Source organism: Sciurus carolinensis, chromosome 14 (assembly GCF_902686445.1).
Source record: "Sciurus carolinensis chromosome 14, mSciCar1.2, whole genome shotgun sequence".
Taxonomy (NCBI): domain Eukaryota; kingdom Metazoa; phylum Chordata; class Mammalia; order Rodentia; family Sciuridae; genus Sciurus; species Sciurus carolinensis.
The window spans coordinates 88030841-88043676 of record NC_062226.1 but is presented as its reverse complement, the minus strand read 5'-3'; the positions used below and the strand labels follow the sequence as shown (position 1 = coordinate 88043676).

Below are 12836 nucleotides of genomic sequence, written 5' to 3'. Positions count from 1 at the left end.
TGATGACTCTGAAAGTTATGAAATTTTGGACATCTTCTTTTCTTCTCACATTCTTATGTGCCAAGTTTTATACTTCTACAACCAGAATATTCCTTCTCCATTTGTCTCCTCCTAACACCTGCTATGAATATTCTCATTATCTGAACAACCTGAGAGGTCACTTGTTCATTTGTATAGGGTAAACTGAGTCACTGTGTAATCAAAATAACACAAAATTGTTACATTTCATAGTTACTTTTACATGTAATATTTCATATTCTGTTATGTGCTGAATGTAAGATAATTATTTCAAGGCAAAGAATATTTCCTCACATACCCTTTCATTTAAATTTCTCCTGAATTCTCAAACAAAGGGGGTGGTTTTCTTCCTGACTGATTCTTTGTCAGGACTCATGTTTCTAGGTGAAGATGGAATATTCATGTAAAGCATTTGTGTGTCTTAATCTGTGTCATTATGGATACACTGCTCATGCATCTGTATAAGCTGACAGGTTGGACCTTTTTACATGTCTCCATTTTTATACACCAATATTTGTGGGGGGGAAAGCGAAGTGTGCATTGCACACACACATTGACATGCATGCAATTAAGTATACACGCAGAACACTCACCTATACCTCTCCAGGTATCATGAGTAGATATAAAGCAGATACAGCAATAGATACCATATTGAAGGTATTTAGGAAGAAACACAAGTATATTCAGATGGAAGTAGAGAAACAGACATGGTACACACAATACAGGTGTGTAAGGATTGCATGTGTGGATCTATACTGAGTTCAGAGTGTACATGTCCATATGAATGCCACAGATACCACCAGTCCTCCTAGAATACCTCAAATGTCCAGAAATATTATGATTGAAGTTGGTGCTGTTTCAGGATGGTATTCCTTATTTCTCTTCTTCTGTAGGAGTTGGGGATTTCAGTGTGTAGGAGTTCCCTGGAAATCTCGTATACTTATGCTGCTATGACTATTTTGCTGCAGATGATCCCACACCCAACCAAGTCATTGTTTTTAGTCTAGAAGAACCCTATGAGATCCAACTGAACCAAGTGATTTTCTGGCTCAGTTTCCTGAAGTCTCTGGTCCCAGTTGAAGAACCCATAGGTGAGCTAAGCCACAGGGGTGAGTGAGCATCCTTCCCACTCTGCTCCTGCCCTTGCTCTCACCTTGAACCCAAGGGAGAGGCCCTGCAACTTGTGACCCACTGTTGTGGCTCCTTTTCTTCTGTTCCACTAGGAGACATTCACTCTCTGAATCTTCCTGGGGTCCATCTGGTGGTTGGGTTTTGCAGGGAGATTTTGTCCCATGATCACAAATTTCTGTTCAAAGGCCCAATTCTGAGCCACTCCTTGAATGCCATTTCTAACTTCTTTTATGCTTAAGAACCACAGCCATTTTGGCTGGGTGCAAAGTGGAATCCTCCTTCCATAACTCCTGTTCTGTTCCTAAAAGGTGCCTAATTCATCAGAGTTGGCTCTGTAAGTAAAGATGAACTTTCATTCATCCTGCAGGTCCATGGATCCCTGAAGAAAAGGGACCAACTTGTTTTGCTTGTTGCAAACAACAGAAAAAGCAGCTTTTCCTGGGGAAAAGTGGTCAGTATGTTTTTCCGGGGCTGAATCCCCCTCAGGGTGCTGATCCTTTGGCCTTTGTTTCTCCTCTGTCTTGTTTTCTTTTTAAACACTCCTGTTTGTGAGAGGCACCATCTGAGTGTCAGGAAGTTGCTCCTGCGCCATCTCTTGGTGTGGCTGCATTCAGAAATTTTCTTGGTTTTGTGAAGGGCATCCCATTTGATGGAGGTAAAATCTTCTCCCTCACCCAACAAGGGCTATTTGAAGGAAGCCCTGAAAATCTGACTTTTGTGATGGGGTGGGTTCTCACCAGTAGGAAGAGACCCCTCCTGGAGCCCTGAGAATGGGCTTATCTATTGTTGGCTGGGTCTGGGGCCTGGGGCCTTCTGGGTTTGCACTGCACAGAGGGCATGGGACCCTCAAGTCTGTGGGCAGATTGCACATCACCTGGAAAGGTGGCTTGGCATGAGGCCCCTCACCTGGGCAGGAGAGTCAGGTGAGTAAGCCTCCTGACAAGACTTATTTTCTGACCCTAGCCTTCGGTGGCAAGTTGAAGAACCCACTCCGAGTTGTCCTGGTGGCCACTCATGCTGACATCATGAATGTCCCTCGTCCAGCTGGAGGAGAGTTTGGATATGACAAAGACACCTCCTTGCTGAAAGAGATCAAGAACAGGTGAGGGGTGGCATGGAGTCTCCAGCCATGGAGTTGGAGTTGGTTCCTCCTACCTCAGGAACTGAATCAGGAGTGTGGAAGCACAACAAGTCATGGGACCCAGGAGGAGGAATCAAAGGCCTTTCCTGCTTGTTTGATTGTTCTGTTGTATTTTTAATTTCTAACATATAACAAATTAGAGTACATGATAAAAGAACATACCATGTCACCTCCTTCCATACCTTTCAGCACCATTGCCCAGAGGTCACTTCTGTTGGTTCTTGTAGCTTTCAAGGTACCCCTGCCACAATTATCACCACAGCACTAATCAGTATTTCTCAACATCTAAGTTATAAATCATTAGTGGGTTATGAAATTATGCAGGGGGTCATGTCCTATTCTCTCTCTCTAATGAGACAGAATTAGAAGGAATGGAACCCAATAGAATACATCAGAGTGCTTTTCCTGGCAAGTATTCTTTTGTGCACCTTTTATGTATAAAATATGATTATGAACAGGGTCAGAGATAATCTGTACATTTTTATTTAAGAGTCTGTATTAGTTTTTTCCCATTGTTGTGATGAAATATTGGAGGCAAGGCAACTAACAAAGAAAAAAGAGGTTTGTAAACACATAGTTTTTGGGGTAGAAAATCCAAACACCATGTCACCAACTCTGGTGAAGCCTTCCTTGATGTTTCACATCATAACAAATGGCAACCTAGAGGGATTGCCTAGGCGAGGGAATAATCATCTGCTGCAACAGGTAGCCAGAGTCAGTTTCCCTCTTTTATAACAATCTTCTCATGAGAATTAGCTGGAATCTCATGAAAACTCTGTTGTCCTTCTGGAGAAGAGCACTCTAATAAGCTTAATCATCTCCAGTTGGGCCCCAAGGTTTAAAGTTTCCATCACTGCATACATCAACACAGTGGGGACCAAGCCTGAACCCTTGGCTGAACCCTTGGTACACAAACCACATCTGATCTAGAACAGATTACATCAAAAAAAGTTTGAACTGACTCTACATAACACGCTAGTACCTCAAATCTTATAGCATTCCTTTAAGATAAGAATATACAATGATACCTTTATTTTTAGTCCATTCACTTTTCAGAAGCATTTCTTCTTCTCACTTGAAAGGTGAGCACATACCACTCCTTTCCTGCCTCAGGAGCAGGTACCAAGTTTCCACACTGCTCCCGCTGATGTGTGGAAACCCCATGCTGCTTTTTGTATTTCCAGACATGCATGCCATTTTTCCCAAACCTCTGAACCCAGTGTAACCAGGCAGGGAAAGAAGGGACTTTGCAAGATCATCAGGACTTTTCTTGCCTTCTATGAGACTCTGAGGTCAGTGTGAACCCAGCCACTCCATGAAAAGACCAAGAGAGATTGATTCAGACTCCTGGTGTCACCACAGATTTGGGAACGATCTTCACATTTCAAATAAGCTATTTGTGCTGGATGCCGGGGCTTCTGGCTCTAAGGACATAAAAGTTCTTCGGAATCACCTGCAAGAAATTCGGAGTCAGATCGTTTTGGTGAGTATACCATGGAGGGGCCTGGATCCAACCTTTGCTGTTACAGGCAGAAAGCAGGGTGCTGTTCTTTCATGGTTGATTTGGTTTTCAGGGGATGGCTTCACTGTCCCACAACTATCCCGGGGCTGGGGGTGGGGATGGGGAGGTGGTTCTACCATCCTATTTCTCTGTGGTGAGGCAGAAAGAGAGAGAAACAGGAAATGCTAGGAGATGGAGGGTTGTACTAGGCAAAAGTGGGTCACTTCAGAGTGTATGAAATTCTTGTAATTTTCATGTTTTGTTGAAATATAAAATTCCTTTTTACGAACTATAAAAGCAATCTAAAGTGCCTTATTTTGGAATCTTTAGAAAACTCTTGAAAAGGAGAAAAACACTCACTAACAAAATTTACTGGAGACAGGTTTACAAAAATCAGAGAAGTAGAAAGATAGTTATTAACAATTTTTTGAAGGACATGATAGTAGATGAGAACAAGTAGAATGAGATTCTGTTCTTGTTGTAAGTAAAATATGAGTAAATGATTCACTTTTTGCAAAGTTACATAAATTTTATAAAATCCAGTTAGTATCTATATGGGATAAAGTGGGTAGAGGTTCGTGTCTTCAAGAAAGAATAAATAAAACATAGTATAGAGACTCTATAACTAAACAAATAACCAACAGCTCAGAGAATGTCTACATAAATCATCATAGCTACAGAAACTTAACCCAAAAAATATGTTATTTTCATTTATTGGGGTAAAATTTACCTAATAATAAACCTATGCAACTGGTTATTTGCGTAGAATGAAAGACTGAACTATCCTACTAGATACTGAAAATTAATGTATTAAAACTTTTAAATGTGCAAATGCAAAGCAGTAAATATCTTGAATGGAAATTTTGCAGAATGTGTTTTTTAAAAAACTTGGGATTGAGAAAGGCTTTTAAAGCACAACAAAAACAACCCTAGAAATTTTCCAATAAGTATTTTTATTGGGTGAAATAAAGATTAAAAAATATATATGGCAAAAAATCATAAAGTTAAAAAACGAAATGCTGACATGGGGAAAAATATTCTCAGTGCACTTGACAGATAAAATATTATTTATCCAGAATGTGCAAAAAGCTCTCCAAAACTGGTAAGAAATGGGAAAACCAGCTAAGTGGAAAAAAATGCTAAAATGGAAAAATGATAATCTGTTCTCAGGAATGTCCCCGCTGCTAAGCTTGAGTCTAGACTCTCCTTGTAGCAGTGGGGCCACCTCCTGATTGATCTCCCCTTCCAAAACCCTGAGCAGCTAGCAACAGGCTCTCATTCCGGTCAGGGTTTCTGAATCCTCAGGAAACCTCTCCTCTCATGAAGACACACCTCACTTATGTTCAATTTCCTGTCAAGGTCTGCCCATGGCACAGTCGGCAGGTGGCAGGCCTCTGGGAATGTGGTACTGGAAGCCAGTGGGCAGTGAGCTGGAAACAAGTAGTAGCCTGTGAAGGGACCATCACCCCCCCAGGTCAGGATCAGGGCCTCTGTTCCCCAGGGAGCTTGAAATTTTTGACCAGAAATGTGGCATATCAGCTGCAGGGCAGATTGATCACCCTCAACTCCTGAGGAAAGGCAGCTAGGAATCCCTATCCCCCCAATAAATTGACTTTATTCCTGAGAATTTGGGTTTTTTTGATTAGGAAATAGAATTTAGGTACTACAAAAAATGTGCTTTGGAGACAGATGCCTAATTCACAATGCAGTGTGGCTTCTGTGGTGTGTACTTAAGATGGTGTGTTGATTATATGAGTCTATGACATGGGCTGCTTTGTTTAACCAACTTCAGGGTTAAAAGTCAATTTCAAGTCAATTAGCAAGAATGAATCTGAAGTGAAATAACATTTTGACAACAGCTCCCATGAATGTACTCATATGGATAAGAATACCCATTGATCTTCCCTTCCCTAACTCTGTGTGTTCACCATGTGACCACTGCTCTACTGAAATAGTCACTAACCAGTGAATGAGGGAGTAAGTGAGAAAGAGAGTGAAGAAAAAAAGAAGGGAGGGGAAAAGTGAGTAAAACATTGGTGAACTCAAGTGGATGGATTGAGTCCACAATTTCAAAACGATTGCAAAGATTCGCCATCTACTTCAAGTGACTGACAGAGCTGAAATACCTCTACACAACTGTATATTGGATAGATTTTGCTTACAGGTGCACTAAAACACTAATTGCCCCTGTACTCCACCAGCAAAATGCTAACTCATTCACAGGGTATGTGAAGCATGCAGGTATAAATGGAATCCTCTCCACTGGCTCCACCTCTTAACACCTTCTGTTAACTTGCCTCGACCTGCACCCTGTAGGGCTACCCTCCCATGTCTCACCTGTGTGAGAAAATCATCTCCATGCTGCCTTCCTGGAGGAAGCTCAATGGGCCCAATCAGCTGATGTCGCTGCAGCAGTTCGTGTATGATGTGCAGGACCAACTGAACCCCTTGGCCAGTGAGGAGGACCTCAGGCACATCGCACAGCAGCTCCACAGCACGGGTGAGGTAAGGGGACCTCAAGGGATTGAGGGACCTCATCTCTGTCCCATGATCCAGCTCCTGACATATGCATGAGCATGGGGTAGCAGAGTGGAAATGGCCCAGTTAGTCACAATATCTTCAGGAGTGTTGTTGTTACAGCCTCAAGTGATTCTCACAAGTGCAGTTCTCTGCATCTGCTTCACCTCAGCAGCTGCTCTTCTCTTTGATTTCTTTTGTCTTCCAGATCCCATTAGATCATGGGCACAGGGCCCCTGCCCTAGGTGATTGGTTCTACTGTCCCCTCCTTGGGCACCTGGTACTTTCTTCATCTTCCTGGCAGTCTTCAGGATGGCAGCTCCTATGGTGTGGGGAGACATCATGGAGTTGACAAACAATTGAGAAAAGATAGTGAGGTGTCCTTACCGAGAGGATGTCTGGAGATGCTAAGACAGAGAAATAGGTTCATAACTTGAGATACACAAGAATTCCAGCAAGTGATGCTTGCTAGAAATGACAAAAAAGTGGAAGTCTCAACTCTTAGTTGTGTGACATTCAGCTCTGTGGTGCAATGTGGAACTCCTGTTCTAATTGCATACTGTGCCCATTTCCAGGAAGGGAATCTATCCTGTGAAAATCGGGAGACAGCATGAGCTAGTCTGGGCCAGGAGTAGCCATTCTGAATATTAATAGCCAGAAGTGATTCTGAGAATATTAAAGTCAGAAACTAGATTCTACTCTTGGCAGCCATGTCACGCGCATATCATGACCATGCCATGAATGGTCAGTTTAAGACTCCATTTTGAACAGAACAAAACAGAGAAGGAATCTCAAAAGTCTAAGCCAAAATAGGGAAGAGGTGTCCACCTGTTGCCAAAGGTAGAGTCTGAAATCCCTGTGAAGAAGAAGCCCACCCTGATCACTGTTATTCATAGCACTCCCTATCCTAGAATGGAGAAGGAACCGAGGAAAGGTAGCTGTTCTCTTAAGAGAACAGTGACTTTGTGACTTTGTTTTTTATCATATTTCTTTCTTTTCCACTTTTTGCTTTTTGTCTGTTTGGTATTCGGTACTAGGGGTCCAACCCAGGGTTGCTTTACTGCTGAGCTACATCCCAGGCCCTTTTCCTTCATTTTGAGACAGAGTCTCACTAAGTTGGTGAGGGTCTTGGTAAATTGTGCAGGCTGACTTCAAACTTGTGATCACCCTACCTAGGCCCCACAGTGCCTGAGATTACAGGCATATACCTCCACACCCAGCCTGACTTGGTTTCTTGAAGAAGTGAACATGACTTATAGAGCTGAAGTCCCCTTTGTTCACTCTCTCTGGTCTTATTCCTCTACTCTTTTGGGGAGAGCTGTTATCATGGTGGCATATCTTTCCAGACCCTTTCCATGAAGTATCTTTAAAATTTACTTAATGGTGTCTTAATACCACATTCTGAACCCATTTTTTAAAAAGTTCAAAAAAGTTGAGAGAAGTTGTAAGCACACAGCCATGAACCCTTATGTACTCTACACCTCAATTGATATTTTGCTCTATTTTTTGGGTTTCTCTTCTGTTCATTTACCTATTCCTTTTACAGGCATTGACACATTGAACTCCTAAAATAATTTAACCTGTAACTCCAAAGAGAAAAATATTCTCCCACATTGTCTAATCTAATAAATGATTACATTCCAGAAACACAACTTTGATAGTAGTAAGGCTATGCTGTCTTTATTCGGAGGCTCTTTACTTTTCCCAATAACTGCTCTTATGGATTTTTTGAATTCATTTATGTATTTATTTTGGGATTCAGTATCCAGTTGAAAATGACCAATTGCAGAGTTTGATTGCCATCTCTCCTCTTATTTTGGATATTCAAAGGTAGTTGCTTCTCAGAATCCCTCTTACTTATGTTGTCAAGTTTGTTTGGGAGGTATCATTATTTTAGAGATGAATCCAAGGAACTGCCCTGGGTGGTTTCTTCCAAGGTGTGCTCAGGGTTCTCTCTCTAGGATTACGCCTCTCTGTGGTCTTAGTGACAGATGGCTCTGCCTTGGGTTCCATTCCTGCTGGTGATTTTGTGTTGCCCCCCTGACAGATTAATATAATGCAGAGTGAAACTGTGCAGGACGTGCTGCTCCTGGATCCCCGCTGGCTCTGCACCAATGTCCTGGGAAGACTGCTCTCGGTGGAAACTCCCCGGGCCCTGCACCATTACCGGGGCCGCTACACCATGGAGGACATCCAGCACTTGGTACCCGATAGCGATGTGGAGGAACTACTGCAGATCCTGGATGCCATGGACATCTGTGCCCGTGACCTGAGCAGCAGGACCATGGTGGATGTCCCTGCATTGATCAAGACAGACAACCTGCAGCGCTCCTGGACAGATGAGGAGGATGAGGTGATGGTGTATGGTGGCGTGCGCATCGTCCCTGTGGAGCATCTCACCCCCTTCCCGTGTGGCATCTTTCACAAAGTCCAGGTGAACCTGTGCCGGTGGATTCACCAGCAGAGCACAGAGGGTGACGCGGACATTCGCCTGTGGGTCAGCGGCTGCAAGATTGCCAACCGTGGGGCAGAGCTACTGGTGTTGCTGGTCAACCACGGCCAAGGCATAGAGGTACAGGTGCGTGGGCTGGAGACGGAGAAGATCAAGTGCTGCCTGCTGCTGGACTCAGTGTGCAGCACCATCGAGAACGTCATGGCCACCATGTTTGCCAGAGCTGCTGACGGTGAAGCACTACCATGCAGCTGAGGGAGCGCCATGAACCCCTTATGATCTACCAACCGCGAGACTTCTTCCGTGCACAGACCTTGAAGGAGAGTTCCCTGACGAACACCATGGGTGGGTATAAGGAGAGTTTCAGTAGCATCACCTGCTTTGGGTGTCATGACGTGTACTCGCAGGCTAGTCTTGGCATGGACATCCATGCATCCGATTTGAAACTCCTGACCGAAGGAAACTGAGTTGCCTACTGGATCCACCTGACCCCATAGGGAAGGGCTGGTGCCTTCTGGCCATGAACTTGGGCCTCCCGGACCTCGTGGCTAAATACAACACCAATACTGGAGCCCCTAGGGTTTTCCTCCCCAGCCCAGTGCATGCCCTGCTACGGGAATGGACCTCCTACTCTGAGAGCACGGTGGGCATCCTCATGTCCAAACTGAGGGAGCTGGGTCGCAGGGATGCAGCAGACTTTTTACTGAAGGCGTCCTCTGTGTTCAAAATCAACCCGGATGGCAATGGCCAGGAAGCCTATGCGTCAAGCTGCAATAGCGGAACGTCTACAATTCCATTAGCTCTGTGGTGTCCCAGTGAAGGCAGCCTGGATGTGGGCAGGATTTCTTCCAACTTCAGAAGCAAGGGATGCAGGTCATCTTTTCTAGCGGAGGTCTTGGAGCATGCCTTCCCGCACCCACCTTTTGAAGATGCTCTGAAGATGCTGCCCTCCCTCCCTCCTGTTTTGCCTGTTTCCCTGTCTCCACCTCCCTCCCTCTCACCTATCCCTTGTCTGGGGATGGTCTTTCTAGTCAGGAGGGCAGACCACACATTCTTCATTTTGGCCACTTGAAAAACAAGTGTCCATCCTATCAGTGTTTTGGACTCCATCTCTCATCCTCCAGTACCTTGCTTCTTACCAATAATTTTATTGGAATTCTGAGCTTTTCAATGAGATTTTTTTAAACTACTTTATTGATGTTCTTAAAAAAGAGAAAAGGACAGGAAAGTGCACATTTATCCACCATGCATATTTCTTACACTCTTTTCTTTGTGATACCAGCTCCTCAGCTTATCTCTTTTATATTTGTAGGAGAGACTCCCATGCTTGGATCCCTCTGTATGATTTATAAACAGACAATATGTGAGTGCCTTTTGCAGAAGAGGGTGTGTCTGAAATCATCTAAGTCAGCCAGGCTCTGTCACCAAGGAAACACTACCTCTCTGTCCCTTGCTGTATGCTGATCATCGCCAGAGGTGCTTCGCCCTGAGTTTTTGTTTTTGTTTTTATTTTCTTGGTGTTGGGGGGGTTGTTTGTGTATCATTTAGCAAGGAAAGGGGACAATGAAATCCTCCTCCAGGGTGATTTCACAGCCAGTGTTGTTGCTCTAAGAAAACGTTGTCCACTTTGCTTTTGTTGCAATGTCCATGTGAATGTGCACATGAAACCTACAAACTGTCACGCTTCTTCATCCCCTTTCATCTCAGGTAGAAGGTTGACACAGTTGTTGGGTTGTGGAGACCTGTGTAAGAATTCAGAAGATCCCTGACTCATCATTTGTGGCAGTCTGTTGTGGTTGGTGGATAGCAGATGGTTTCCACATTTAGATTCTGGTTTGATAACTTCTTGTACTTGAAGTCAAAAAGAGAAAATATAGGAAGCTCGTTTTCTTTCAGTGACTTGACATTGTGATAGAATTTTAAATTGATGAGGGAACATGTCCTAATTCTTCTGTCCTGAGAAGCATGTAATGTTAATGTTATATCATCTGTATATATATATATATGCACTATGTATATACATATATATTAATACTGGTATTTTTACTTAATCTATAATATGTCATAAAAGAATAAGTTTGTTTTTCTTTTTGCTTTTATTTTCTTTTTTATAAATAAACTGTTGCTTATTGCATTATATTTGTTTTCCATTCATTCAAAAGCAGTTCTCTTTCTTTGTTGGGTTTTCCCTACCAACAACTCACAAATCAATCTGAAACCCAGAAAGCCATTAAACCTCAAGTCCCAGAGGTTGGAAAACAATCCATTTTGCTGAGGTGTTTACTTGTTACTAATGCTGGCTGTGGCATAGGGAAGTAATAGCAGCTCAGATAATTTTCACATTTATTCCCACTTTTTTTTTTTTTTTGCGGGACAACTCAAGGTATATTTCTTTAAATATCCCAATTAGCCAAATGCATAAATTGTATCCCTAAATTTGTTTCATCAGGTCAAGGATCAGAGGGATCAGAGCTGCATTAGGGATAAAAGCATGTGGACTGCACACCCAGGTGTGATTGCTCTGCAGACCTGATTTGCTAGCACAGCCTTCTGCATAAGTACTTTGCTTTTACTTTTCTGGGCTACTTCTGAGGACAAGTCTGATTCCTCATGACACCTGGCATGTCAAACATTCTCAGATCTGAAAAGTTGGGTGTTGTAATTCATGTCATTCTTTTTCTGATGACTGTGAATAAAAAACCACATCTCCTAATATTTGATGAGCTGAATGTGGGTGTGCTGACCAGAAGGGAGCAACAGGGAACAGGCACAGCTCCCTTTCCTCATATTCTGTGTGGTCGCACACTGGCTTGGGCCCAGGCAGCCTGCAGGAATCTGAGGCTGGCAAACCTCTGGATCGATGGCAAACACTGCAACAGCAGCCACCTATTTCTTCCCTTGTCTTCTTCCATCATCACACGATGTCTCCTGCTACAGTGCCAGCTACAGTTACGCATCCTCAGGACAGAAAGCCTCTATCTATTTCTGAGCTGATATCTGTAACCTCAGGGACTGGATAGTCTGAGGCAGGAGAATCTTGAGTTCAAAAGCATCCTCAGCAAATTCTTCAGGCACTAAGTAACTTAGCCAGACCCTCTCTGTCCTGCTGAGGATAATCATTAAGAATGTTATCTCATGTTGAATATGGTGAAAGGATATTCAAAACTGCATAGCTGAATATCCTCAAGAATCCCAAAGTCTAGCTCTTGTCAGAAAGGCAGGACTGGGGCGTGGAGCGGTGGGAGGAGCCCATGCCCGCAGCTCCCCTATGCCCTCATAGTTTCAGTACTGGGCGGCCACAGCTCAACTGTGGGTTCTGGGGAAGGGGCTGGGCGGGAGAAGTGAGCTATTCCCACTTTTATATACAGCGGACACTTCCATTTTCTTTGGGTGAATGGATAAATCAAATGACATCTTTTAATCCTGGCAACAGGATCAGAAGGTTTGTGACTTGTATACCAAGACACAGGGATTGGCACCAGGAGCAAGAGAAGGCCCTCACCAGCAGATACCTGTGTTCCTGCTGTTCCTTAAATAAAAACTACATGTGTCCTGGCTATAAGCTAGGAAATTTGGGACTTACCAGCCTGGTACGCATACATGACAAATGCTAGAGGCAACAAAAACATAATTGGATTAAAATCTCAAGATCGATTTAAAGAACAATGGGCAGAGAAATAAGAAGGAAAGCAGGAAAAGTACTAAAATGGTAATGATGATTATCTCTGTTCTTATAGGAACATAGTTCACTTTTGTAATGAGAAGTGATGTATTAATGAATAAACTAAAACTATACATAGAAAATATGATAGCAGCATAAAAATTGTGATTGCCTTCAAGAGTGGAACCTTGTATTCTTGTGCATCTCCAATCTGAAAGTTGGCTTCAGCTTTTCTACCTCAAGGAAACTCACATCACCAGGGCATAAGAGCAGACAGAAAACGAGGGCTGACCTTTCACAGCATCTGTGTGCAACATTCCAGGGAAGGTCTCTGTATCAGCCTGGGTCTGGTGACCATCCCTGTGAGAATCACAGTGGTTGGAGGCACAGTGCCTATGATAGGCTCCTGTTCCCC

General features: G+C 43.4%; 1 pseudogene; it reads left to right on the top strand.

Moving 5' to 3' along the window:
- Positions 1-454: 454 nt before the first annotated feature.
- Positions 455-9579, top strand: LOC124964175 (death-associated protein kinase 1-like; annotated as a pseudogene).
- Positions 9580-12836: the final 3257 nt, after the last annotated feature.